The sequence below is a fragment of the Phyllobates terribilis genome, unplaced genomic scaffold (genome assembly GCF_046119375.1).
Source record: "Phyllobates terribilis strain yellow unplaced genomic scaffold, ASM4611937v1 Scaffold_7__3_contigs__length_470593459, whole genome shotgun sequence".
NCBI classification, from domain to species: domain Eukaryota; kingdom Metazoa; phylum Chordata; class Amphibia; order Anura; family Dendrobatidae; genus Phyllobates; species Phyllobates terribilis.
This window is the reverse complement of record NW_027362767.1, coordinates 322,196,762-322,223,506: the sequence shown is the minus strand read 5'-3', so window position 1 is coordinate 322,223,506 and position 26,745 is coordinate 322,196,762.

Genomic DNA, 26,745 nt, shown 5'->3' with positions numbered 1-26,745 from the left:
TAATCTAATTTAGCTAATAAGTGCAGAAAATCTGCTACATCATAACTCATTATATAAATATCCGTCATGGGAATGTAGCGTAAGGGCTCATTCACATGTACGTTTTTCATGTACAAATTCTATCTTTTTTTCACAGATAGTCTATGGGGCTGTTCAAATGTCCATAATTTCTTGCGCACCAAGTGGCCCATGCAAAACCATGGAGACAATTCTGACATAGATCCGACTGTCAGATCCAACTCGGCAATGAAAGTATATGAGTCTATGAAAAAAACTGGACAGCACTCATATGCCATCCATGTCTGTTTTTAATAGATTGATAAATAGGAGAAGCTGGAGAAACCTTTTTTTTCCTTATCAATTAATAAAACTGATGAAACTCTGATGGCACTCTGATGTAAATCACTGATGAAAGTAGGTCCATTTTTCTTATAAGTCAAAAAAACTGATGTCTGAATGAGGACTTAAGATGTTTAAAAAATGTCCTGCTTCTCATCATAGTTGAACTCAGACTTGGGCAAAGTGCGTCCTGCGAGCCACATGTGGCTCTTTGGCTGCTGCAGTGCAGCCCATGGAATGGGACAGCCCAAAGGGCTTTATGCAGTGGCGCCTCACACCACATTGCCACCCTTCGGCCATCATCTCACTTTCACTGATATCTGCATCCTCGTTATGCAGATACCTGTGAACACAGTGATGGAACAGGAAGCTATCAACTCCCTCTTCCAACATTGAGCCTGTGTTCCCGAGACAGCAGCAGCCGTAACAACGTCCCAATATCGCGCCAGCTGTGCCTTAGTATATAGCGCAGAGTGAAGCAGAGGAGGACTGGGGTTAGGAGAGTAGCTGTGTTTTTTTTCTAATAATTGACAAAACATTGTGGTTAACATAGTACTGTGCCCTAAGGGCCATGTGTGGTGACATAGTACTGTGCCCTAAGGGTCATGTGTGGTGAAATAGTACTGTGCCCTAAGGGGCATGTGTGGTGACATAATAATGTGCCCTCAAGGGCATGTGTGGGGACATAATAGTTTGCCAGTGTGCTTTGAGGGGATATAATACTATGTAAAGGGGTTTGTGTGGTGACATCATACTGTATGTAGGGCTTTATGGGGACATCATACCGTATGTGGGGACAAGAGGGCAGTGGCATACCGCCAATGACAGCAGGCCATGTGGCCACTTTGTTGTCTGGCTGGCACCGGCCCCCAACCTTGCTGGGCATCGCACTTTCAACTGTATCAGCACCCTGGATGCCGACACAGTTGAAAGCAATGATAGAGGAGGGAGCTTCAGCTGACGCTCTCTCCTCCATCATACTCCCTCTGCATATGATGTCTCAGCGCAGCTGGCGTGATGACAGCACTACAACGCTCCTCATGTGCTAAGCAGTGCAGAGCTGCAGAAGAAACGCTGATGAGACCAAAGCAGCAGGGAATGGGAAGAGGTGAGTATTTTATTTATATTAAATCAATTAGGACATTGTGGAGTTCATTATATTTAATGAAAGTCAATGTGGGACCTTTATATTATATGGAAGGCAATGTTGGACTATTATATTATATGGAAGACTACGTGGGGGCCATTAGATTATAAGGAAGGCAATGTGGGGCCCATTATACTTTATGGAGAGCAATGTGGGGGCTATTATATTATATGGAGGGCACTGTGGGGGCCATTATATTACATGAAGAGCAATATGTGGGCCATTATATTATATGGAGGGCAATGTGGGGCACGTTATATGGAGGGCAATATGGGGGCCATTATATTATATGGAGGACTATGTAAGACCATTATATTATATGGGCAGCTATGTGGGGCCATTACATTATATGGCGGTCTATGTGGGGCCATTATATTATATTGAAGGCTATGCGGGACCCATTACATTATATGGAAGGCTATGTGAGGCCATTATAATATATGGAAAGCTATGTGGGGCCTATTATATTATATGGAGGGCTATGTGGGGTCCATTATATTAAATTGAAAGATATGTGGGGCCCATTATATTAAGTGGAAAGGTATGAGGTACCCATTGTATTATATGGAAGGCTATGTGGTTCCCATTATATTATATGGAGGGCTTTGTGAGGCCAATTATACTATATGGAACGCTATGTGGGGCTATTATACCGTTTGGAGGTTTATGTGGGGGCCATTATACTGTTTGTAGTGCTATGTGGGGGCCATTAGACTGTTTGGAGGGCTATGTGGGGGCCATTATACTGTTTGGAGGGCTACGTGGGGGGTATTATACTGTTTGGAGGGCTATGTAGGAACCAATATACTATTTAGAGGGCTACGTGGGGGTCATTATACTGTTTGGAGGGTTATGTGGGGGCCATTATACTGTTTGTAGGGCTATGTGGGGGCCATTATACTGTTTGAAGGGCTATGTAGGAACCAATATACTGTTTAGATGGTTATGTGGGAGCCATTATAGTGTTGGAAGGTTATGTGGGGGCCATTATACTGTTTGTAGGGCTATGTGGGGGGCCATTATACAGTTTGGAGGGCTATGTGGCGGCCATTATACAATATGGAGGTTTGTGTGGGGGTCATCATATTATGTGGAGGTCTGTGATGGGCTCTCAGTTGGGGCATCATACTGTGTTTGGGTCACCATACTTTGCCGGGTGGGTACAGTAGAGTCATCATGCTATGCAGCTGGAGGGTGCTGTGTAGGAATTCACTGCTTTATACTTTATGGAGGCAATAAAAGGGGAATCTAGGGTTTCAAAAGGAGGAAAATTACTCTGTAAAGGCTGCAAAGTTGTGAGATTTGCTCTTCTGTGCCTCACCAAATATTTTTTTCCTTTTATTTGAAGTGGGTGGTGATATGGGGGGGGTGATTAGAGCTTCTGCTATGGGGTCCCATGATTTTTATGTATGCCCCTGCTAGGGTGGCATCATATTGCGTATTGCGAGTTGTTGATTAAGGTTCAAGGACTGAATAACAGGAGCAGACGTGTTTTCTGCTTTATATAAGGTTTATAAGAAGCAGTGAATTATATGGTGTTTATTAGCTGCTACAGGGAAGAATACAGGTTACAATAATCTCTATTGTAACATATATTAACAGTAGCAGTGAGACTGCAGACTTAACTCTGCTCAGTATCAATTGCTAAAAATTTATATAAAATGGAAAAATAAATAAAAATCTATTGAAACAGAAAATTGATATAAAACAGTAATAATGAACAGCATTAAGTTTGGCCTATTGGTTCAGCTCTCTACAACAGTCACGGTCTCTCATGTGGCCCCTTGGCCTCAAAATGTATTATCCACCCCTGGCTTAACTGGTTAATATGTTCGGAGACTGCCATTGAAAAATCATTGTTGTCTGAATGAGGCCTTATTTCTACCTTTATACAAATTGTCCTAAAGAAATTTCCAACCCTCCCCTGGCCTTTTAAACAGTGCATGAAGATTGTGTGGCATGGAACAGGCCTTATAATCATTTATGAATGCAGTACTTGTGATTTTCATCATTATGTTGATGTATACAGAATGTGTTAAGATGCAAATCCCTGCTTGCATTTTTTACTTTGCTTAAGACATTTTACTGATGCAAAGCTACTGATGAAGCCCCCTGGGCAAATCCACTGTACACAGATATCAACATGACAACTGCAAAACATCAAGAAGCATATGGGAAAATTTATGTATATAGTAATTTTACTTTCCCCATTGGAAAGACCAAACAAGCGTACTTTGCCTGCCGTCTTTATCATAGTCATGTTATTAGTAATTTTGCTACGGTGTCTCATAATAATATTTTTACAAAGGAATCAAATTGCACTGAATTGCCTAATAGCATAAGTTAGTAGATAGGAAACATGAGGATTAAGTGAAGGATAAAGCCTAGCTATTATTTAACAAATTGTTTACATGGACAACCCCTTCTTAAAGGTATCCTGTCACAAGGGTTTTTGCCACTTCATCTGACGGCAGCATCATGTAAAGAAAGAGACACTAATTCCAGCTATGTGTCACATGCTGGTTGCTTGCTGTAGGTACGATAAAAATTACAGTTTTATCAGCAGTAGATTATCACTAGAGGACTAGTAAACCTTCTGCCATGTAGTTCTCCATATTTATCAGCTGTGTATAACCCCGTCCTCACCAATGATTGACTGCTTTCTGCCTATGCACAGTGTACACAGAAAGCTGCCAATCACTGGTGTGGGCGGGATTATACAGAGCTCAGAGAATAGCTAGATCTGCAGCAGAGAAAACAGGGATTTTATCAAAACTGCAGCAAGCAGCCCAGGAAGTGACACATTGCTGAAATCGGGGTCTGTGCTCCTGCATCATGGGGTAGCCAAAACCTGGCTTAAAGTAACTGCTTTAAGTACTATGTTCCCCTGTGTAAAATAAAAATAACAAATATTTACCTCTCTCACTGGCGCTGACCCAGAAATGTTAGCAACAAGTTGTCTGCCTTTGAATGACATTGTTATACCACATGAACACTTCAGCCAATCAACCACAGCCAATGTGCTACAGGTTTCACACGTCCGTTAAATGTCTGAGGTTTGTCTTAAGGAAGTATGAGAACTGCAGTCCGTTAGTGGCCACTGAATGGCAGTAGTGCTCACATGGCATAACAATGCTACGCAAGCCTCGGGGGACCCAACGTTGACCTCTCTGTAATGGTGCCAGTGCGGGAGGTGAGCATCTGCTATTGTTATTTTACAATGGAGAATATAGTATTTAAGAATGGGTTTTCAATACTGGACAGCCCCTTTAAGGTGTCATGTGTATGTACAGTACATGAGGAATAACACCATTTCTGGGCAGAATATGACTTGTATCCTGCATTTCTTTTATCAGTTTCACCCTCTTCAGGCTCCATTATTAATTTTCAGTTCTTTCTTATCTGGTAGGTGGCAGCTGTGAGTACAATAATGGAGTGAGGCATATTTGCAAAGCTACGTTTTCATTTTTTCTGGACAACTGAGCCAAAATTCACGGACAATCCAACATTTTTTTGAATAGCTCAAACAATAATCTCTTACTGTGAGAAGCAGAGGTGTAACAACTGCAGCACAAAATCCAGTAAAATCTGCGCTCCCAAATCTAAATGCCCCCTTCCTTCTGAATCACACCGTGTGCTTAAACCACAATTAGTGTCTGCCTGTTTGCATTACTGTAGCAGGGAGAACCCACTCAACAATTTACAAGGTGCATGTCTGCAGAAATACAAGTTGCGCACAATGTTTTGGGCACTAAGCTGACATATTTGCAATTTTCACTCAGCAAAATCCAGTGCGTGCTTAATTCTTGAAAACATCTCTGGGGTCTTTCATTGAACAATAGGTAAATTCCCAGAGGGGTGTAATTTAAAAAATCTAGTTATTTTAGGGGATTTTTGATGTTCTAGGACTTAGGGGCTCCCCAAATTGAGTGTGCGAGTTATTCTAGAAAAATCTGTGCTTCAAATGTGAAATAGTGGTCCTTTCCCCCAGAGCCCTGCATGTGTCCAAACAGTACTGTACAGTCACCTATGGTGGGGTATTGCTGGGTTCGGGAGAAATAGTGTAACACATTACCAGGTAAAATTACTTGAGGGTGCAGTTTTCAAATTGGGGCCACTTGTTGGGGGTTTCGCTTTTTTGGCATCTCATCAGCTCTCCAAATGCAACAAGGTGCAATTTATTCCAGTAAAAATTGCGCTTCAATAGCCTGTAATCATGTGAGTTTAGTTTTGCAACACTGAACTCTCTCTGAACTTTATACATATTTTCTGTTTCCTGAAACATGAAACAATACCCCAAAATCTGCCTCTTGTACTCAACGTATGTCCTGGAACCAGCCTTAATGATGAACTCTGAAACTTATATCTTGAAGCCCTGTGGGCTTGCTTTTGCAGGGCAGACGACCTACGGGTACAAATTTGTGGACTTACCTGCATATTGAACCTCAAGTGTATTTCTGAATCATGCCTGTATCCTAAAACCCAAAATGTGCATCCTGAACCCTGGATCCTGATAATGTAAATGCCAAAAGTTACAAAATTTTTGCACATGATCATTATTATAAAGGGTCAAGGGGAATCATTATTATAAGGAGGTACAGGGGGGGCACCATTTCTATAGGGAGGAAAAAGGGGAACATTATTATCACAAGAAAGTACAGAGGGAAAATTATTACTGTGTAGGGGCACAGAGGGGGCACTGTTATTGTATGGGGCACAGCAGGAGGGTACTGTTACTGTGCAGGACACCTAGGGGGAATAATTACTGTCTAGGATACTGGTTAGAGCACTATATGGTTTGAAAAAGGAAAATGAATGACTACGATGATCGAGAACGTCACTGGTGAGAACCTGTACAATAGACACATATATGATCAGTAGAGCACTGGTGTAAAACTGAAAATACCATTATATGGTCACTGTATGGTGGTGATATCAGTCCTACTACAAAGGTTTTGGTTAATGATAGAAGGGTAGTATTATCACTAGTTTATATGCTGGTGATATTTGGTTATGGTCTTGTGGTATTTGTCTGTTTTATTATATAGCGGTATTATTGGAAATACAGGTCTCATGGTAAATCTTGATCCCCAGGCTTGGGAAGGGGATGGAGCTGGCATGGGCCCGTGTGCTTTCAAATGCCAGGGCTGAATTTTAGTCCCAATCCGCCGCTGCTCACAATGCTTCCTGAGTGTCAGTCCGCTCTCTCCTCCACTTTCTGCATGCCAAGGTGAGACTTTCTTCATCCCTCTATGCCAGGGCACTAGCTGTAATGGCACCATTGACATGACAGCACCTAAACTTTGCCTTTGCTATTGACTCGGGAGTTCATCTTCCTTATTACAGCTAAATGGCAGGAACACCCGGGAGAAGAGTGATCCACACAGAGAGCAAGTCATGCACAATGTAAAGGGCAGGGACACCCCTTACAAACTAAAGTGCAAACTTGTGGACACAATGAGTAAATCTGTGGGCTTTGCTTAACATTCTAAAATAAGCATAACTGTAAATAGTAATGTATAATGTGTATATTCATGAATACATTTGTGGATGTATAATTACAGTATGAAAGTGCTCCTCGCATCTTGAAAACAATTTACAATTAAAATGTGATCCTGTTAGAAACCAGTAACCTGACATTACCTGCGCCAAGTAAAAACATTAATTTTGTTTTAACAAGGTGCATCACATAGTAAGTAAAAACCTTTATAGAGATATTTTTTAACTGCTGATCTCTGATTGCAATAAAAGTGATTTTTTTTTTTTAATCTTCTGCTTTGGCTCAGATACAGCAGAATGGCGACTAATTTGCTAAACTGTAAACGGCCATCAAAAGGTTATATAGTCATTGTGAGTGATAAAAATACGTAGAGTATCTGTCAACGGATTTCACAATGCAAACTTCATACATCATTAAAAAGATATTTTAGGCCTGATGAGGCTGATATACTTACTTTGACAACACATCAGAATGGCTGCATAATCCGGATATAAAAATGTACAAATGCTCATGTTCATATTAGGACTATACAGAATGGCACAATAGCAATGAGGAAAGCCACTGCCCTCCAAAAACCCCAATTGGGGACCGTCTGCAGTTTGCTAAAGATCTCCAGGACAAGCCATAAAGTTATATATTGGAACAATGTTTTGCAAACAAGACCAAAATAGAGCTTTGTTGCTTAAATGAGAAGCAAGAAAGTAACAATGGAGTGTGCACCACCTGTAAATTGATAGACTGCTAATCATAGTTCGTGCAAGACAAATACAATTAAAGAAATGCAATTCAAGTTAAGAGGAAAAACAAAGATCGGATGCACTTCCTTCCTTATAAATAATATAAATATTTATAAAGCACCAAGTGCAAAAGCCTAGACAAAACAAATTAACGTTGCACCAGAACCGGGTCCCTAGTCCAAAGATTGGCACTGGGATACAACCCATAGGACCGGCATGACAACCAATAGAACCATGTAAATGTGGGGGATATCTGAGATAGGTATGAATGAACACTACCCTTAAAGTGAAGTCCAGTAGCATTCAGTAACGAAGAAAGGTGCATTGCAAATGTCCACACAATAAATATTGCAGTATCAAAAAAATATAAATAAAAAAATAAGCAATGTGCAATAAAGTGCCAGAGTTTATATGCCAAACAATTAAAAAATATAATTGGGTAAATTACCTGATCTGCATGATGGTGGGTAAAGATGGACTCAGTGCTCAGAGATATCAAGGTGCACATGTGCTGGACTCTGCCTCTCTAAAATGTTCCTGTGCTGAGATAATCTTATAAATGCGTCCCTGCTGTGTACTGTGTAATGGCTGTGTCTGATCGTACAGGAACATGGTCTGATCATACCACAGCTCCTGGACAGGGGAGGATGCAAAAGAGTATACAGACATTACAGCAGAGGATCACAGCTGATTCTTTTTGTAAGGTAAAACATTTCACTCCCTGTTTTTAAACAATGTTTTATTTCAAAGAAAGAATCATTTGCGATCCCGTGCTGTAATGTCTGTATACTCTTTTGCTTCCTCCCCTGCCGAGGAGATGTGGTATGATCAGACCATGTTCCTGTACGGTCAGACACAGCCATTACACAGTACACAGCAGGGGCACATTTATAAGATTATCTCAGCACAGGAACATTTTATATAAACACATCCAATTGTGGAAGTTATTATTCCAAGATCAATTGCTTAAAATGTACTTTTGTTCATGGGAAAACCCTTTAAGTTGTGAAAAAAATTGAGAGGTTTATAAAAGAAAAAAAAAATAGGTTTGTTCCCATATGCCAAGACTCATAATGTAATCAGTATAGCTAATCGGATCTCCTTCAAAGTAATTTCTTGTGCAGAAGTGAATACAATAATTGAATGTCATCATTTTTACATAGGTCTTAAGAGGTGTGTTCTATATAATGAAGATTTTACTGACACATAACAAGGACATAGTGGCTCTAAATGTTTTTATTTTCCATTACGTAGTCTGTTTCTTCCGCACCGTGTGCTCTGTCATTTTAATGCCGCCACCTCATTATTATGGAACCTTGACTGAATTTAATAGCTGGTACTTATAGCTTGGCAAAGTAATTCCATTAACTTCATCTGCTTAAACCAAGTCTTAAAAGTAAGAAAAGCACAAGATTAGATGCAAAGTACTGACATATTCACACTATAGGAAGCAAAGAATACATAGACTAACAGATGTCACAGTGAACGGTTTTATCTCTATAAACAGGGAGAATGTAGCCACAAGGAAATAATAATGGATATTGGGTGACATCTGTGAATTAATTACTAAGTGCAAAAAAATACTATAAGACTAGTAGAAAAGTTGATTACTATAACGAGCAGCAGTGAACACAATAAAACATAGTCAAATATTCTTATTTATAGTCAAAAATGTAAAATTTTCCCATTAGCATTGTAAACTAGCATCAAATATTTTCTGCTTTTCCTTTTAATGAACTTATCATCCTGTTCTTTGAGTAAAGTGGCATCAGCACGTCCTGTTCTGCTGCTGTATAATTTTTGAGACACAAGGACAAGCTATGCTTATTCCGAGGCCTTGAGGCCCTTACCGGTTCAGCTGGTACCTAATGTCCTATTACTGGTGACTTGAAATCATATTTGACATAACAGGAAAATAAATCTCCCACTACCTGGTAGTTAGAGATGCCCTTTTATCACCTATAATTTTATTTTTCATTTTATTAAATCAATAAACTCGATTTACAAAAAAATAAATAAATAAAGACACGGCCAGAATAAAGTCTTTTATTCTAAATATAATTCCACACGGTTTTAATAATTTATTTAAAAATAAAAAACACCGGTATACTCACCTAACACCTAATCCGCTGAAGCCATTGTCACCTGTAAAAAAACAAAAATAAAACACAATCATATCGCTCACCTGTCCGCCTTGATAACATTATCCAGTGTTCCACGACGATCTTGGTCTCTTCTAGTGCAGTCACACCAGCAATCACTGGTGTGACTGTTCTAGAGGGCAGCCCTCTATACATTGACAGGAGTGTAATCACTCCTGTCAATGTATAACACTGAGCTGCCAGGAATGAGCTCACTGGAGTTCAATCAGCTGATGATCAGCTGATAAGCTCCGGTGACCTCACTTGCTGCATCAGTGCTGCGTGAGAAAATTCTCATGCAGCACCAGTGCCTTAAGTGAGGTTACCGGAGCTCTCAGCTGATCATCAGCTAATTGCACTGCAGTGACCTCACTCCCGGCAGCTCAGCGCTATGCACTGCCGGGAGCGATCGTGCTCCTGTCAGTGTAAAGAGTGTTGCCGGGTGATCGGATCACTGTGGTACATCGGGATTATGGCGGATAGGTGAGTATAAAGTGTTTTTTTATTTTAATATAGATTTATTTTACCTTTTTTTTTTTTTTTTCTTTTTACATGGAGCACAGACTCCGGCTGAGGAGACTACTTCTCCCCTGAGCCACGCCTGCTCCGGCTACTGTCAGTGGGAACAGCTATAGGATGATGGGAGGAGTAGTCTCCCAAGGGCAATTCTTTGTGCGTTTTTGACACGTTTTTTGACTCATTGACTTGAATTGAGTCAGTTAAATCCGGAGCAAAAATCTGCATTTTTGCTGCAGATTTGACTGACTCAATTGAAGTCAATGGGTGAAAAATACTGCAAAAATGCATAAAGAATTGATATGCTACAGATTTAAATGCAATGACAATCCTGACAGGAATATTTCTGATCATGTGCACAGCACTTCAGGATTGTCATTGCATTAACTAGCATAAAGTTTCCCTAGCGTTTTTGGCCAATTTCTGGACGGAAAAAATGCAGCGAAAATGAACCAAAAAGTGTGCAATAGCCTTATGGCCTCACCTGCTTCCTTGCTCATCCCCTCCACTACACTACATCACTGGCCGTTGCCACCAGCCTGTCAGCGAAGACATTGTGACTACATCACATTTCACTGATGTTCAGAGTTTCCAAATCACTCTCATTCCAAACGAAACCTTACAATCTTACTGATCCCCAACAGTCCTTTGTTCACAATTTGAGGGGAATTTCCAAGAGAAAAATTAACATTTTGACTTGCTTTGGCATACAATAATAAATTATTAATACATTTAATTGCACCACAGTGGATGAATTTTAATGCATTTTCATTCATTCATGGATGCATTTTGATGCATTTTCATTCTGCAGGTATTAGACGCTGACAACAAGAAGTTTGTTCAAAATATTCAAAATTGGCCTAACTTAGCACTTTACATTTAGCATGTAGGTCACGAGAACAGTAAAAAAAAATATTGCTTTGTTAAATTGTATTATTATCAATTGCCCTGGGCACAATCAGCTCTATTGACAGCTTTGGTTCAGCCCATTAATCATAGACTATGCTCAGATTTATAAACTATGAAGTAAAGGCATAGTCTAAAGGTTTAAAAAAACTAAACAGTTCCAATATATTGCACATTTGTGTTTTCCATGGCATATTTTTACTGGTATTGTTCTCTATAAGTCATGAGATATATGCAGTGTTTACATATTCTGTATATACAGAGGGGAAAATAAGTATTTGATACACTGCCGATTTTGCAAGTTTTCCTACTTACAAAGAACGGAGAGGTCTGTAATTTTTATCGTAATGGACCCTGGGTTCCTCCTGGTGCAGAACGATGCCCGGCATCATGTAGCCATAGTGTGTTGAAATTTCCTGGATGACAAGTAGGCAGTTCCTGGATTATGAAGGTATTGTTGCCAATTACTGGCCCTCACATTCCCCAGACCTGAACTCCTGGGACATTATGTATCAATGCATCCGATCCCCCAAGTAGTGCTATAGGCTGTACAGGAGCTCAGTGATGGCCTGATTATGGTTCTGGAAGGAAAACTTCCCAGACACCATCTTCTATCCAATCAGAAGCATGTCGTGAGTACATACAAACATGTGGGGGCCAGATGGAGGATCACATTATGAGTTGGCATAATGAAATTCATGTAAATTGGATCCATCTGTGATTTATGGTTGATATTTGGGGTGATTTGGAATACAGCTTTTAATTTGATTAATGACTTTGGTTTCCATTGACCATTGATGTGGAATTTTTCTCAATGAATTGCACAATTTATAGCAGTGAAGATTTTCAACTGGAATCTTTCATTCTCAAGATCCAATGTGTGATGTAACTGTTCTCTTATTTTTCTTTGACCAGTGTATACCCAGTTTACATGAATTGTATATGTTATTTAACTTTATAAAATTAGAAATGTGTTAAAAACGTATATACAAAGCATTTGTAATCAAGTAATCACTTATTTAATCATTTGTATTAAAGAGTTTTTTTTACAATATTATTATTGCTATTATTGATATCTTTGACCTCTTAAATTGTGCAGAGGTCATGGCAGATTGCACTGGTGTGCATGTAATAGATCTCTTTTTTATGATGAGTTTGCACCACAGAAATTTTATTCGGTATATTTTCTCATGCTCAGAAAGAAATGGAGAGTTAAATTGACAAAATTGTTCAGGGCCTTTACACTCAACTATGGAATCACTGGAATCACAGTGAAGTTCAGCCTCCAAGATTTGATTATTAGCCATGCATTTTATTTAGAAATAGGTTTTCAAGTTGTCCCATGGTCCACGTTAATCTTTTTTTATCTGATGTATAACAGATAAATGTAAGTCCCTAACAATTTTTATCACTAAGGTGTCTTTAAGACATCAGTAATTTTCACGTATGAGAAAAACGGACCGACATTCATTCCAGTTGTAACAAAGTGTAATCAGAGTTTGGTCCAAGTATCATCATTTTTTATTGGATCAGAGACAAGCAAAAAAAAGTTTCTCCACCTTCTACTATTTATCACTCCGTAAAAAAATGGGGAGAATGCGGATATGTGATATTTTAGTTGTTGTTAATCATCACCTTTTCTAATAATTCCTGTAGAGTGTGTTACCCGTAAAATGTTGACCTGCCTTCAAAGAGCAAATATGCATTTTACAAATGTTTCCTAGATTAACCCTGATAGACTCTATACATCTTCCTATCACATTGGTAACAGCCACCAGTTCAGCCAATTACCCATATGAGGTCAGGTTGAATCTAATGTCCTGTGCTGCTTGCAGATTATTTCAGATTCCAAGTGGCTGTATTAAAACCAATGCAATCTATTATATGAGTACTCCATCAAAGTAATGCTTCAGCTAAGCCACTTAATCAAAATGTCTGTGTGCATTTGCATGATTTTAATGTTATTGTTTTGTATTTGTTTCTATTTGCAGGCGCATTTAAATATGACAGATTGACAGCGCTGGGATAGCTCAGTTTCAGAGCGTATAAGCTGCTCGATTGCATGCAAAATACTGAGCAATATAACCCTTTTATGATAGCTCTATCTGCTCTGTCTCCAGTTATTGCAGCTTAGAGTACATGAACTTTGGGATTAGTGCTGAATGCTATAAATATAAATAGTTATGTCATGCAGTTTAGGAAAATGCAGTGAATTGTCAAAATTGCACAAAAGTCATACTGAAGTCATTAGTAAGGAGATAGACATATTGGCCACATTCACCCTTGAAAAAAGAAGTGCTATTGTGATGCATAATGTGAATTGTTACTTGCGTTAGTAATGTTGATAAGGTGTGCTGCTTGACAATAGGGAAAGCAAGGGTTAATGTTTGGGATTAGCCAATAAACGGGAAGGGATAAACTGAAAGGAAAGAGACAGTTTCCTGTTGAGATGTCAGATAGGGCCCAGAATGCATAGAGAAGAGACCTAAGGCCTAGTGTGAGCAGTGCCGCATTTCTTGGGTGTCCCTAGAAGTGAGAGGAGAGCGGGAGAAAGAGATAGCGTGATCCGGAGATGAAATGAGGTAGAGTGACTGAGAGACACAGTGATTTATTGGAGACGGGTCCTGAGAGAGAACGCCTAGCAGTATGGCCCAGAGTTTATAACTTTGAAAGGTAACAGGCCTTGACAGGACAGAGTACGTGAGACAAAGAGAGTTTCCTGGACAGGAGTTCTAGAGTGTCAGTAGATGAGAAGATAAGTACCGGCCATTATGGCACCATAATTCCCCAGAAGGAAAGAAGACGAGGAACCGCGAGTTGAGTAAAGGACTCTTGCTAGCTGAACTGTTGTGTCACACTAGGTTGTGATGAAGTAGTGAGGAATAGTGAAGACAGAGAACAAGTAAAGAAAGTGAAGAGAAATGGATTGAATTTATGTGAGGAAAATGGTACGCATTATCAAAGAAACTTTTGAGAAGATATATACCCGCTACCTACTGTATAATAACCCTCCTCAAGTTAATGTTCAGTAAAAACTTCATTTTGAACTGGTGGTCTTCCTTCTTGAAATGTCAAACATCTGTTCCTGGGCAACATCGGTTAAATGGGGCCTGCAAGGGCGTAGCGCCCCCACAGCACAAGTCCATACACCCAGCCAGGACCCTGATTTTCATGTAGTGTGCTAGGGCGTAAGAGATGAGTACCTCGACTACGGCCACCACCCCACATCATGTTATGCATTAATTCAATTCATTCAATGAAGGGGGAAATGGCTAACAAGGTCTCTAGAGTTGTAGGATGAGTTTGCCGTTTTAAAACAGTAACAGGAAGAAAGTTTGGGAGCATTTTGGTTTTAGCAGTACTTGCTGACACTAGTATATATCCATTATTGTAACAACCCCACAGTAAAGTCTCAATGGTAGGTAACAGGCATCAATACAGACTAGGCATGATTATATGCACAATAGCAGCTAGAATTCAATATGTTACCGTGAATGCAGGGGCTCCCGAGTTAACTGCTTGTCCACCCCGATGCGCGTCTTGGACCAGCCATCGTCAGGGGGCCCCCTGTCAAAGGCTGGTCTGAAACCATATCCTGTCTCACAAAAAATAATCCACAATATATAGTGGCTTGTGAAAGTATTCACCCCCTCCTTAGCATTTTTCTTATTTTGCTACCTCACAACCTGGAATTTCACTAGTTTTTTGAGGGCTTGCATCAGTTCGTGTAAAGAACATGCCTACAAATGTGAACATTTGGTTTTCTTTTAATGGTGCAGTAAACAACAAATAGGAAAAAATAACTGAAAACTTCAGTGTGCATAACTATTCATCCACCTAAAGACAATACTTTATAGACCCTCCTTTTGTGGCAATTTCTGCTGCAAGTCTCTTTAGATAAGTCTGTGATCTTTCACATCTTGCCACTGGGATTTTTGCCCATTCCTCAAGGCAAAACTTCTCCAGCTCCTTCAAGTTAGATAGTTTCCTCTGGTGAACAGCAATCTTCAAGTCTGACCACAGATTCTCAATTGGATTAAGGTCTGGGCTTTGACTTGGCCACTTCAAAAAAATTTCACATTTCCCCTTAAACCACTCGAAGTGTTGCTTTAGCAGTATGATTTGGGTCATTGTCTTGTTGGAAGTTCAACCTCCGTCCCAGTGTCGAATCACTGACAGACTCAAACAGGTTTTGCTAAAAAATATCCCTTTATTTCATATAATCCATCTTCAACTTGACTTGAACTATTTTTCCTGCCCCTGCTGCTGAAAAACATCCCTACAGAATGATGCTGCCACCACCATGTTTCATTGTGGGGATGGTGCTATTTGCATTTATATAGGTGGCCAAAAAGTTCAATTTTGGTCTCATTTGACCACAGCACCTTTATCCATACATTTAGGGAGTCTCCCACATGTCTTTTGGCAAACTCAAAATGAGCCTTACAATTTTGGGTGTAAGTAAAGGCTTTTTTTTCTGCCCACTCTTCCATAAAGGCATATGGAGTATATGGATTATTTTGGGCGGCTTATTATGGACAGATACTCCAATCTCTGCTTGGGAACTCTGCAGCTCCTTCAGGGTTACCTTTGGTCTCTGTGCTGCCTCTCTAATTAATGTCCTCCTCCAGGCTGAGAATTTTGGTGGGCGGCCCTCTCTTCGCAGCTTTGTTGTGGTACCATGTTCTTTTTATTTAATGATAATGGATTTGATGATGCTTCAAGGGATAATCAGATTGGGATATTTTTTTATAAGGCAACCTTGAGTTGTATGTTTCAACAAATTTGTCCCTGCCTTGTTTGGAGATATCCTTGGCCTTCATGATGTTGTTTGATTAGAGGTGCCTCTTGCTTAACCCCTTTTTGACCTTAGATACATCCAGGTTGACTGGTACTTAGTGACCTTGGACGTATTGATATAGCCAAACAATTTTGTGCGAAAGAAGACTGTGCGAGCAATCGCCGCAGGGTCAGCTAATTCTGACAGCTGACACCCGGCATTCAGTGCCGCTCCTGGCACTTTAACCCCCTCACTGCTGCGATTTCAGCATTTAGCGAGCAGGCAGAGGGACAAAAGCCTGCAACGTCATCGAGAGGTCCCGATCATTGCCATGACGACCCGATGTCGTCATCACGACATCTGGGTTACCAGGTACTAGCAAGATAGTTAGATCATGCGCAGTGCATGATCTAACTAACTTGTGTCTGCAGCATTCACAGGTTATAAGGTATAGCAATGCTCCCTTTAGTGAATACAGTAAAAAATAAAATAAAAAGCTAGTCAAAAAATGATACTTTAATATCATACCAACAAAGAAAAAGTGGAATAAAACGCGATCAAAAACTCAAATGTAAATAAAAATTGTACAACTGAAAACGTTGTCTTGTTCCACAAAAAACAAGCTGCCATACAGCTCCATCAGCCAAAAAATATAAAAGTTAGAGCTCTCAGAATTAAGAGATGCAAAAATAATAATTGTTTCTATATAATAGTTTTTATTGTGTAAAATCGCCAAAACATTAAAAAAATTATATATAAATGTGGTATCGCTGTAATTGTACTGACCCGAAGAATAAAACTGGCATATCAATTTTTCCATATATGGAATGGCATAAAATTCCCCCCAAAAAGCAATTCCTGAATTGTTGGTGTTTGTCTATTCTGCCTCCCAAAAATCGGAATAGAAGGCAATCAAAAAATGTCATGTGCCCGAAAATCATACCAATAAAAACGTCTACTTTGCCAGCCGAAAGATGGAAAAATTATAGCTATCAAAATATGGCAATTCAAACACTAGGTTTTGAAAAAAAAGAGCATCTTTTAGTGTGTGACAGCTGCCAAATGTTAAAAAATAATATTAATCTGGTATTGCTATAATCACACCGACTGGAAAAATAAAGTCGTCTAATCACTTATACCGCACGAGGAACGGCGTAAAAAATAAATAAAACCAATTTTTCACCTGCTGTTGATTTGTTCATTTTGCATCCCAAAGATTGCAGTAAGGTCAAGCGCACATTTATCCTGCACTCTACGCTTAACGCTTACACCGGGATTTCCATGTAAATCTCTGAAATACGTGATTCAGACGGAAACCCCGGTGGAAGATTCCCTATAATGAGGCAGATGGAGGCATTGTGGACGCCATCTGGCCTGTGATTCGGCGATGTCCGTCTTTTTATTAGGCGTGCATAAAAGTGCCGTCGGCCACAGTTTTCTACACTTCTGAAAAAAAGGACACTGCTGAACAGAGATCAGACAGAGTCCAGAGTAACTCTGCTGCCTCATTATAGTGAAACGATCCCTCTGGGGTTTCATCTGAATCTCTTGGAGATTTAAATAGAAAACCCAATATCAGTGCTCAGCGTAGAGCACAGGATAAATGGGAACATTTTACAAAACATTTTAGATCACAATAAAAGCTTTGACTCAATCTACAGAAAAAGCAAGTCCCCACTCAGGTCCATCATCTGTGAAATATAGGGGGCTTCCACGTTACTAGTAGCACAAAGGCTCTGGAAAAGCAAAATGGCCCTTGCCCCCCCCAAAAAATTCAGCAAATTCTGTGCTCCCAAATCCAAATCCCGCCCCCTCCCTTCTGAGCCCCATAGTGTGCCTAAACCACAGTTAGTGTCCACATGTTTGGCATTTCTGTAGAGATTAGAGTCCGCCTAGTTTACGGGTGCATGTCTCCAGAGGCATGAACTGGGCATAATGTAATGGTCACTTTAACGTACTGGTCACTACAACGTACTGGGGTGTAATTTCCAAAATGCGGTCACTTGATGGGGGATTCTGCTCTTCTAGCTCTTAGGGTCTCTGTATATGGAGTCGGCATACTAATCTAGGAAAATCTGCTGTCCATGAGGCAAATAGCTCTCTGTCCCTCCTGAGTCCCGTTGTGTGTAAAATCTGTAGCTAAAACAAAACTTTGGAAGTAAAAATTTAATTATTCTTTCTTCACCGCCCAGTGGTGTAAAATTCTAGAATAATTCATTGAGAGGTGTAGTTTGTAAAATGGGGTTACTGATGTGGGGTTCTGCTGTTCTGGCACCTTAACCGCTTCCCGACCGCCCACTGTAGATAAACGTCCGCGCTGCCTGGGCTCTGTGCAGCGTGGACGTTTAAAAACGGTGGGTGGTCCCGCAGCGCTCAGGACCCCCAGGGTCCTGCAAGCTCTGCAGGAGCGGTGCAGAGCGATAGCTCTGACAGGGAACATCATCGGGACCTGATTGGATCAGGTCCCAGTGATGTTAACCCTTTGCTGTCTTCTATATGCCGCGATCTATAGTGATCGCGGCATATAGAAGACAGCAGGAGGAGAGGGGGTCGTCCACTTACCTCTCCGATGACCCCTGATACCTTCCAGGACCTTGGGTTGCTATGGCAGCTGGAGGTCACATGACCGCCTCCAGCTCTGCCATATATGTTGTCCTGCCTGGCTCAGCCTGCAGCTGAAGCCAGGCAGGAAACTCTGACTGAGAAACAGTCAGTGAAGATCTCATGTAATGTAATATATGTCTATTACATTACATGAGATCAGGGATCAGAAAAATAAAAATTAATGTCCCATACAGGGACTAAGTAAAAATGTAAAAAAAGAAAAAAAAAATGTTTTGAAACTGTTAAAAAAAAATACAAAAGAAATTAAAATAAATAAATAAAATATTAAACCGATAAATCCGTATATTTATGCAAAAATAAAAAAAGTACACATATTTGGTATTGCCGCATCCGAAACAACCCGAGCTATAAAACTGTCACACTAATTAACTCCTTCTCTGCACACCGTAATAAAAATAAATAAAAAACGGAGCAAAAAACTATGCTTTTTCCTCATATCGCCAAACAAAAAGTGGAAAAAAATGCGATCAAAAACCAAAATGGAAATAAAAATGGTACCGCTGAAAACGTCATCTTGTTCCGCAAAAAAAAGCCGCTATACAGCTCCATCAGCCAAAAAATAAAAAAGTTATAGCGCTCAGAATAAAGCAATGCAAAAAAAATATTTTTTCTATAAAATTGTTTTATTGTGTAAAAGCGCCAAAACATAAAAAAAATATACATTAAATGTAGTATCGCTGTAAACGAACTGACCCGAAGAATAACGCTGCCTGATCACTTTTACCACACGCAGAACGGCATAAAAAAAAAACTCAAAAAACAATTCCTGAATTGTTGGTTTTTGTTAATTTTACCTCTTAAAAAACGGAATAGAAAGCGATCAAAAAATGTCCCGTACCCAAAAATGGTACCAATAAAAATGTCAACTCGTCCGCAAAAAACAAGCCATCACATGACTCTGTCGGCCGAAATATGGAAAAATTATAGCTCTCAAAATATGGCGATGCAGAAACTAGATTTTGCAAAAAAAAAGCGTCTCTTAGTGTGTGACAGCTGTCAGTCATAAAAACCCAATATAAATCTGGTATCTCTGTAATCGCACCGACCCGAAGAATAAAGTAATCTAATCAGTTATATCACACTAGGAACGGCGTAAAAAAATAAATAAAACCAATTCTTCACCTGCTACTGATTTGTTTATTATGTCTCCCAAAGATCGCAGTATGGCTCGGCACACATTTATCCTGCGCTCTGCGCTGTGCACTTACGCCAGAGTTTCCGTGTAAATCTCTGAAATATGTGATTTAGCCGGAACCCATGACGGAAGATTCCCTGTAATGAGGCAGATTAGGCCACTGTGGATGCCGTCTGGCCTGTGATCCCACAGTGTCATTTGTTTTAGGCGTGCATAAAAGTGCGGTTGGCCACAGTTTTGTGCACTTCTGAAAAAAAGGACACCACTAAACAGAGGCCAGACGGAGTCCAGAGTAACTCTGCTGGCTCATTACAGTGAATGGATCCCGCAGGGGTTTCATCTGAATTACATCACTTGGAAATTTAGATGGAAACCCCAATGTAAGTGCTCAGCCTAGAGCGCCGGATAAATGTTACGTAAAATGTTCCCAATAAAAGCTTCAACTCAGTCCTCAAAAAAAGCTAGTCCCCACTCAGGTCCGTCATCTGTTAAAAATATAAGGGACTTCCAAGTTGCTGGTAGCAGAAAGGCTCTGGAAAAGCAAAATGGCCCTTGCTCCCCAAAAGAAATTCAGAAAATTTTGTGCTCCCAAATCCAAATGCCTATTCTACAATAATTTGTTCTCCAATTGTCAAATAGCGCTCCGTCCCTCCCAGATCTCGCCGTATGGCTGAGCGGTACGATACAGCCACATATGGGGTATTGCCACTTTTAGAAGAAATTGTGTGACACATTTCGGCACCATTTTTACCCATTGCCCTGTATGAAAATGTAAAATCTGAGGGTAAAACATTTTTTTGTGGTAAAAATATAATTGTGCTTTTTTCACTGCCCAATGGTATAAATTTAAAAATTAAAAAATACTCACTACTTCCCTAGATGAATTCCTTGAGAGGTGTAGTTTACAAAATGGGGTCACTTGTGAGGGTTTCTGCTGTTTCGACATGTCAGCGACTCTTCAAATGTGACATGGTGTCTGCTGCCTATCCCAGCCAACATAGCGCTCCTTTCTCTTCCGAACCCTGCCGTACACCAAAGCAGTGGTTTTCCCCCACATATGGGGTATCAGCGTACTCAGGAGAAATTGTACAACAAATTTCATGGTGCAATTTATCCTGTTACCCTTATGATAATGCAAAATTAGGGAATGAAAAACATTTTTTGTGGGAAAAATGTGAAAATTTTATTTTTATGGCTCAATATTCTAAACTTCTGTGAAGCAGCTGGGGGTGCAAGGTGCTCACCACACATCTAGATAAGTTCCCTAAGGGGTCTAGTTTACAAAATGGTGTCACTTGTGGGGGGGGTTTCCACTGTTTAGGCACATCAGGGGCTCCCCAAATGCAACATGGTGTCCGCTAATTATTCAAACAAATTTTACATTCAAAAAGTCAAATGGCGCTCCTTCCCTTTCAAACCCTGCCGTGCGCCCAAACAGTGGTTTGCCTCCACATATGGGGTATCGGCGTGTTCAGGAGAAACTGCACAACAAATTTCATGGTGCAATTTATCCTATTACCCTTATGATAATGCAAAATTAAGGGATGAAAAACGTTTTTGTGGGAAAAATGTGAAAATTTTATTTTTACAGCTCAATATTATAAACTTCTGTGAAGCACCTTGGGGTTCAAGGTGCTCACCACACATCTAGATATGTTCCCTAAGGGGTCTAGTTTCCAAAATGGTGTTACTTGTGGGGGGTTTCCACTGTTTAGGAACATCAGGGGCTCTCCAAACGCAACATGGCGTCTGCTAATTATTCAGACAAATTTTACATTCAAAAAGTCTAATGGCGCTCCTTCCCTTCCGAACCCTGCAGTGCGCCCAAACAGTGGTTTTCCCTCACATATGGGGTATCAGCGCGCTCAAGAGAAATTGCACAAAAAATTTTGTGGTCTATTTCTTCCTGCTACCCCTGTGAAAATAAAAAAAATTGGGTCTAAAGTAACATTTTTGTGAAAAAAGTTAAATGCTAATTTTTTTCTTCCACATTCCAAAAATTCCTGTGAAGCACCTGAAGGGTTAATAAAGTTCTTGAATGTGGTTTTGAGCACCTTGAAGGGTGCAGTTTTTAGAATGGTGTCACTTTTGGGTATTTTCTGTCATACAGACCCCTCAAAGTGACTTCAAATATGATGTGGTCCCTAAAAAAATGTTTTTGTAAATTTTGTTGGAAAAATGAGAAATCGCTGGTCAACTTTTAACCCTTATAGCTCCCTAACAAAAAAAAATTTTGGTTCCAAAATTGTGCTGATGTAAAGTAGACATGAGGGAAATGTTATTTATTAACTATTTTGTGTGACATATCTCTCTGATTTAAGGGCATGAAAATTCAAAGTTTGAAAATTGCAAAATTCTCAACATTTTCGCCAAATCTCCGATTTTTTCACAAATAAACACAAGTGATATCAAAGAAATTTTACCACTATCATGAAGTACAATATGTCACGAAAAAACAGTCTCAGAATCAGGGGAATCCGTTGAAGCGTTCCAGAGTAATTACTTCATAAAGTGACAGTGGTCAGAATTGAAAAAATTGGCCCGGTCACGAAGGCAAAAACAAGCTCTGGTGCGAAGTGGTTAAGGGCTCTGCCAATGTGACATGGCACCGTCAAACCAGTCCAGCAAAATATAAACTCCAATATTGCGCTTTTTCCCTTCTGAGCTTTGCATTGTGCCTCAAAAGTTGTTTTCGACCACATATGGGGTAGCGGCGTACTCAGGAGAAATTGCACACCAAATTTTGGGGTCAATTTTCTTCTGCTATCCTTGTGAAAATTAAAAAATTGGGTGCTAAAACAACATTTTTGTGGGAATTTTTATTTTCATTTTCACAGATTAATGTTGTAAAATTATGTGAAGCACCTGTGGGTTCAAGGTGCTCAACACACATCTACATAAGTTCCCTGAGGGGGTCTAGTTTCCAAAATGGTGTCACTTGTGGGGGTTTCCCCTGTTTAGGCACATCAGGGGCTCTCCAAATGCAACATAGTGTCCTCTAATTATTCCAGCAAATTTTGCATTCAAAAAGTCATATGGCGCTCCTTCCCTTCCAAGTACTGTTGTGCACCCAAACAGTAGTTTTCCTCCACATATTGAGTATCGGCTTACTCAGGAGAAATTGCTCAACAAATTGTATGGTGCAATTTCTCCTGTTACCCTTGTGAAAATGTAAAATGTGGGCCAAAAAACATTTTTGTGGGAAATATGTGACATTTTTATTTTCTCAGCTCAATCTTATAAACTTCTGTAACGCACCTGGGGGTTAAATATGGTCACCATACATCTAGGTAAATTCCCTGAGGGTTATAGTTTCCAAAATGGTGTCATTTGTGGGGTGTTTCCACTGTTTAGGCACATCAGGGGCCGTCCAAATTCGACATGTCGTCTGCTAATTATTCCAGAAAATTTTGCATTCAAAAAGTCAAATTGCGCTCCTTCCATTCTGAGCCCTGCTGTGCGCCCAAACAGTGGTATTACATCACATATAGGGTATCGGCGTGCTCAGGAGAAATTGCACAACAAATTTTAGGGTCCATTTGTTCCTGTCACTCTTTCAAATATAAAAAAAATTGGGGTTTAAAGTTAAATTTTTATGAAAAAAAAGTTAAATGTTAATTTTTTCCTTCCACATTTCAAAAACTTCTGTGAAGCACCTGAAGGGTTAATAAACTTCTTGAATGTGGTTTTGAGTACCTTGAGGGGTGCAGTTTTTAGAATGGTGTCACTTTTAGGAATTTTCTGTTATATAGACCCCTCAAACTCACTTCAAATGTAATGTGCTCAGTAAAAAAATGGTTTTGTAAATTTTGTTGTAAAAATTAGAAATTGCTGGTTAAAGTTTAACCCTTATGACTTCCTAACAAAAGAAAATTGTTTCAAAAATTGTGCTGATGTAAAGTTGTTTATTAACTATTTTGTGTGACATACAGTACAGACCAAAAGTTAGGACACACCTTCTCATTTAAATATTTTTGTGTTTTTCCATGACTTTGAAAATTGTACATTCACACTGAAGGCATCAAAACTATGAATTAACACATGTGGAATTATATACTTAACAAAAAAGTGTGAAACAACTGAAAATATGTCTTATATTCTAGGTTCTTCAAAGTAGCCACCTTTTGCTTTGATGACTGCTTTGCACACTCTTGGCATTCTCTTGATGAGCTTCAAGAGGTAGTCACCGGAAATGGTTTTCAATTCACAGGTGTGCCTTGTCAGGTTTAATAAGTGGGATTTCTTGCCTTATAAATGGGGCTGAGACCATCAGTTGTGTTGTGCAGAAGTCTGATGGATGCACAGCTGATAGTCCTACTGAGTAGACTGTTAGAATTTGTATTATGGCAAGAAAAATCAGCTAAGTAAAGAAAAACGAGTGGCCATCATTACTTTAAGAAATGAAAGTCAATCAGTCCGAAAAATTGGGAAAACTTTGAATGTGTCCCCAAGTACAGTTGCAAAAACCATCAAGCGCTACAAAGAAACTGGCTCGCATGAGGACCGCCCCAGGAAAGGAAGACCAAGAGTCACCTCTGCTTCTGAGGATAAGTTTATCCGAGTCACCAGCCTCAGAAATCGCAGGTTAACAGCAGCGCTCATCTCTAATTTTCATGACTTTGAAAATTGTACATTCACACTGAAGGCATCAAAACTATGAATTAACACATGTGGAATTATATACTTAACAAAAAAGTGTGAAACAACTGAAAATATGTCTTATATTCTAGGTTCTTCAAAGTAGCCACCTTTTGCTTTGATGACTGCTTTGCACACTCTTGGCATTCTCTTGATGAGCTTTAAGAGGTAGTCACCGGAAATGGTCTTCCAACAATCTTGAAGGAGTTCCCAGAGATGCTTAGCACTTGTTGGCCCTTTTGCCTTCACTCTGCGGTCCAGCTCACCCAAAACCATCTCGATTGGGTTCAGGTCTGGTGACTGTGGAGGCCAGGTCATCTGGCATAGCACCCCATCACTCTCCATCTTGGTCAAATAGCCCTTACACAGCCTGGAGGTGTGTTTGGGGTCATTGTCCTGTTGAAAAATAAATGATGGTCCAACTAAACGCAAACCGGATGGAATGGCATACTGCTGCAAGATGCTGTGGTAGCCATGCTGGTTCAGTATGCCTTCAATTTTGAATAAATCCCCAACAGTGTCACCAGCAAAGCACCCCCACACCATCACACCTCCTCCTCCATGCTTCATGGTGGGAACCAGTCATGTAGAGTCCATCCGTTCACCTTTTCTGCATCGCACAAAGACACGGTGGTTGGAACCAAAGATCTCAAATTTGGACTCATCAGACCAAAGCACAGATTTCCACTGATCTAATGTCCATTCCTTGTGTTCTTTAGCCCAAACAAGTCTCTTCTGCTTGTTGCCTGTCCTTAGCAGTGGTTTCCTAGCAGCTATTTTACCATGAAGGCCTGCTGCACAAAGTCTCCTCTTAACAGTTGTTGTAGAGATGTGTGTGTCTGCTGCTAGAACTCTGTGTGGCATTGACCTGGTCTCTAATCTGAGCTGCTGTTAACCTGCGATTTCTGAGGCTGGTGACTCGGATAAACTTATCCTCAGAAGCAGAGGTGACTCTTGGTTTTCCTTTCCTGGGGCGGTCCTCATGCGAGCCAGTTTCTTTGTAGCGCTTGATGGTTTTTGCAACTGTACTTGGGGACACATTCAAAGTTTTCCCAATTTTTCGGACTGATTGACTTTCATTTCTTAAAGTAATGATGGCCACTCGTTTTTCTTTACTTAGCTGATTTTTCTTGCCATAATACAAATTCTAACAGTCTACTCAGTAGGACTATCAGCTGTGCATCCATCAGACTTCTGCACAACACAACTGATGGTCTCAGCCCCATTTATAAGGCAAGAAATCCCACTTATTAAACCTGACAAGGCACACCTGTGAATTGAAAACCATTTCCGGTGACTACCTCTTGAAGCTCATCAAGAGAATGCCAAGAGTGTGCAAAGCAGTCATCAAAGCAAAAGGTGGCTACTTTGAAGAACCTAGAATATAAGACATATTTTCAGTTGTTTCACACTTTTTTGTTAAGTATATAATTCCACATGTGTTAATTCATAGTTTTGATGCCTTCAGTGTGAATGTACAATTTTCAAAGTCATGAAAATTAGAGATGAGCGGTGTTCGACTCGAACTGTTCGCCAATCTCAAATTCAAGCTGTTTTGGGCGGTGTTTGAGCCGTTCGACGAACATGAACGATTTGTAAAAAATCCGGCTGTTCGAGGTTATGTTCGATAACTGTTCGTGCACCAATATCGTAACTGGATTTTTTCACAGTAATGGTGTTAATCAATGTTAATACACAATTTGAGTGTACAGTGGGCAGGGGGAGGGGCAGGGGATGGATCTCTGCAGGAATAATGAAGATCTCCATTTTTTTTTTCTTTCCCGCATTTACAGTGGGGAGGTGCAGTCTGTCAGCCTATCAGCAGCACACACACGCAGCGAAGTGCTTTTTTTTTTACACAAGCAAGGGCATGTGTCATTGGCTGTGTATGTCACATGTCCTTGCCCTATAAGACCCAGCCATTTTCCATGTCGCCACCATTTTCTCACTGCTGCAGCTGAGTGTTAGACGGCACCACTGCTGCTGTGGGCGCTATACTTTCTAACTGTGTGAATTGCAAGCGAATTTGCTCTTAAATAGACAGATAGGTTGGGAGTAGGGACTAGTTGTAATTGCAGCCCTTTTGAGGGCTAGGTTACAGCATTTCCTAGGACTTTTTTCCAGACAGGTCTGTTTTAGTGCTGTGCAAGTGTTTTTCACAGCATTTGGCTAAATCTAGCTAAGCAAATCCTTTTGGGCCTCTTGCAGTGTGTGTTAGTCAGTGGAGTAGCCTATCTGTGTTGCAAGCTACACCACCTGTGTATGTAATATGAATTTTTAC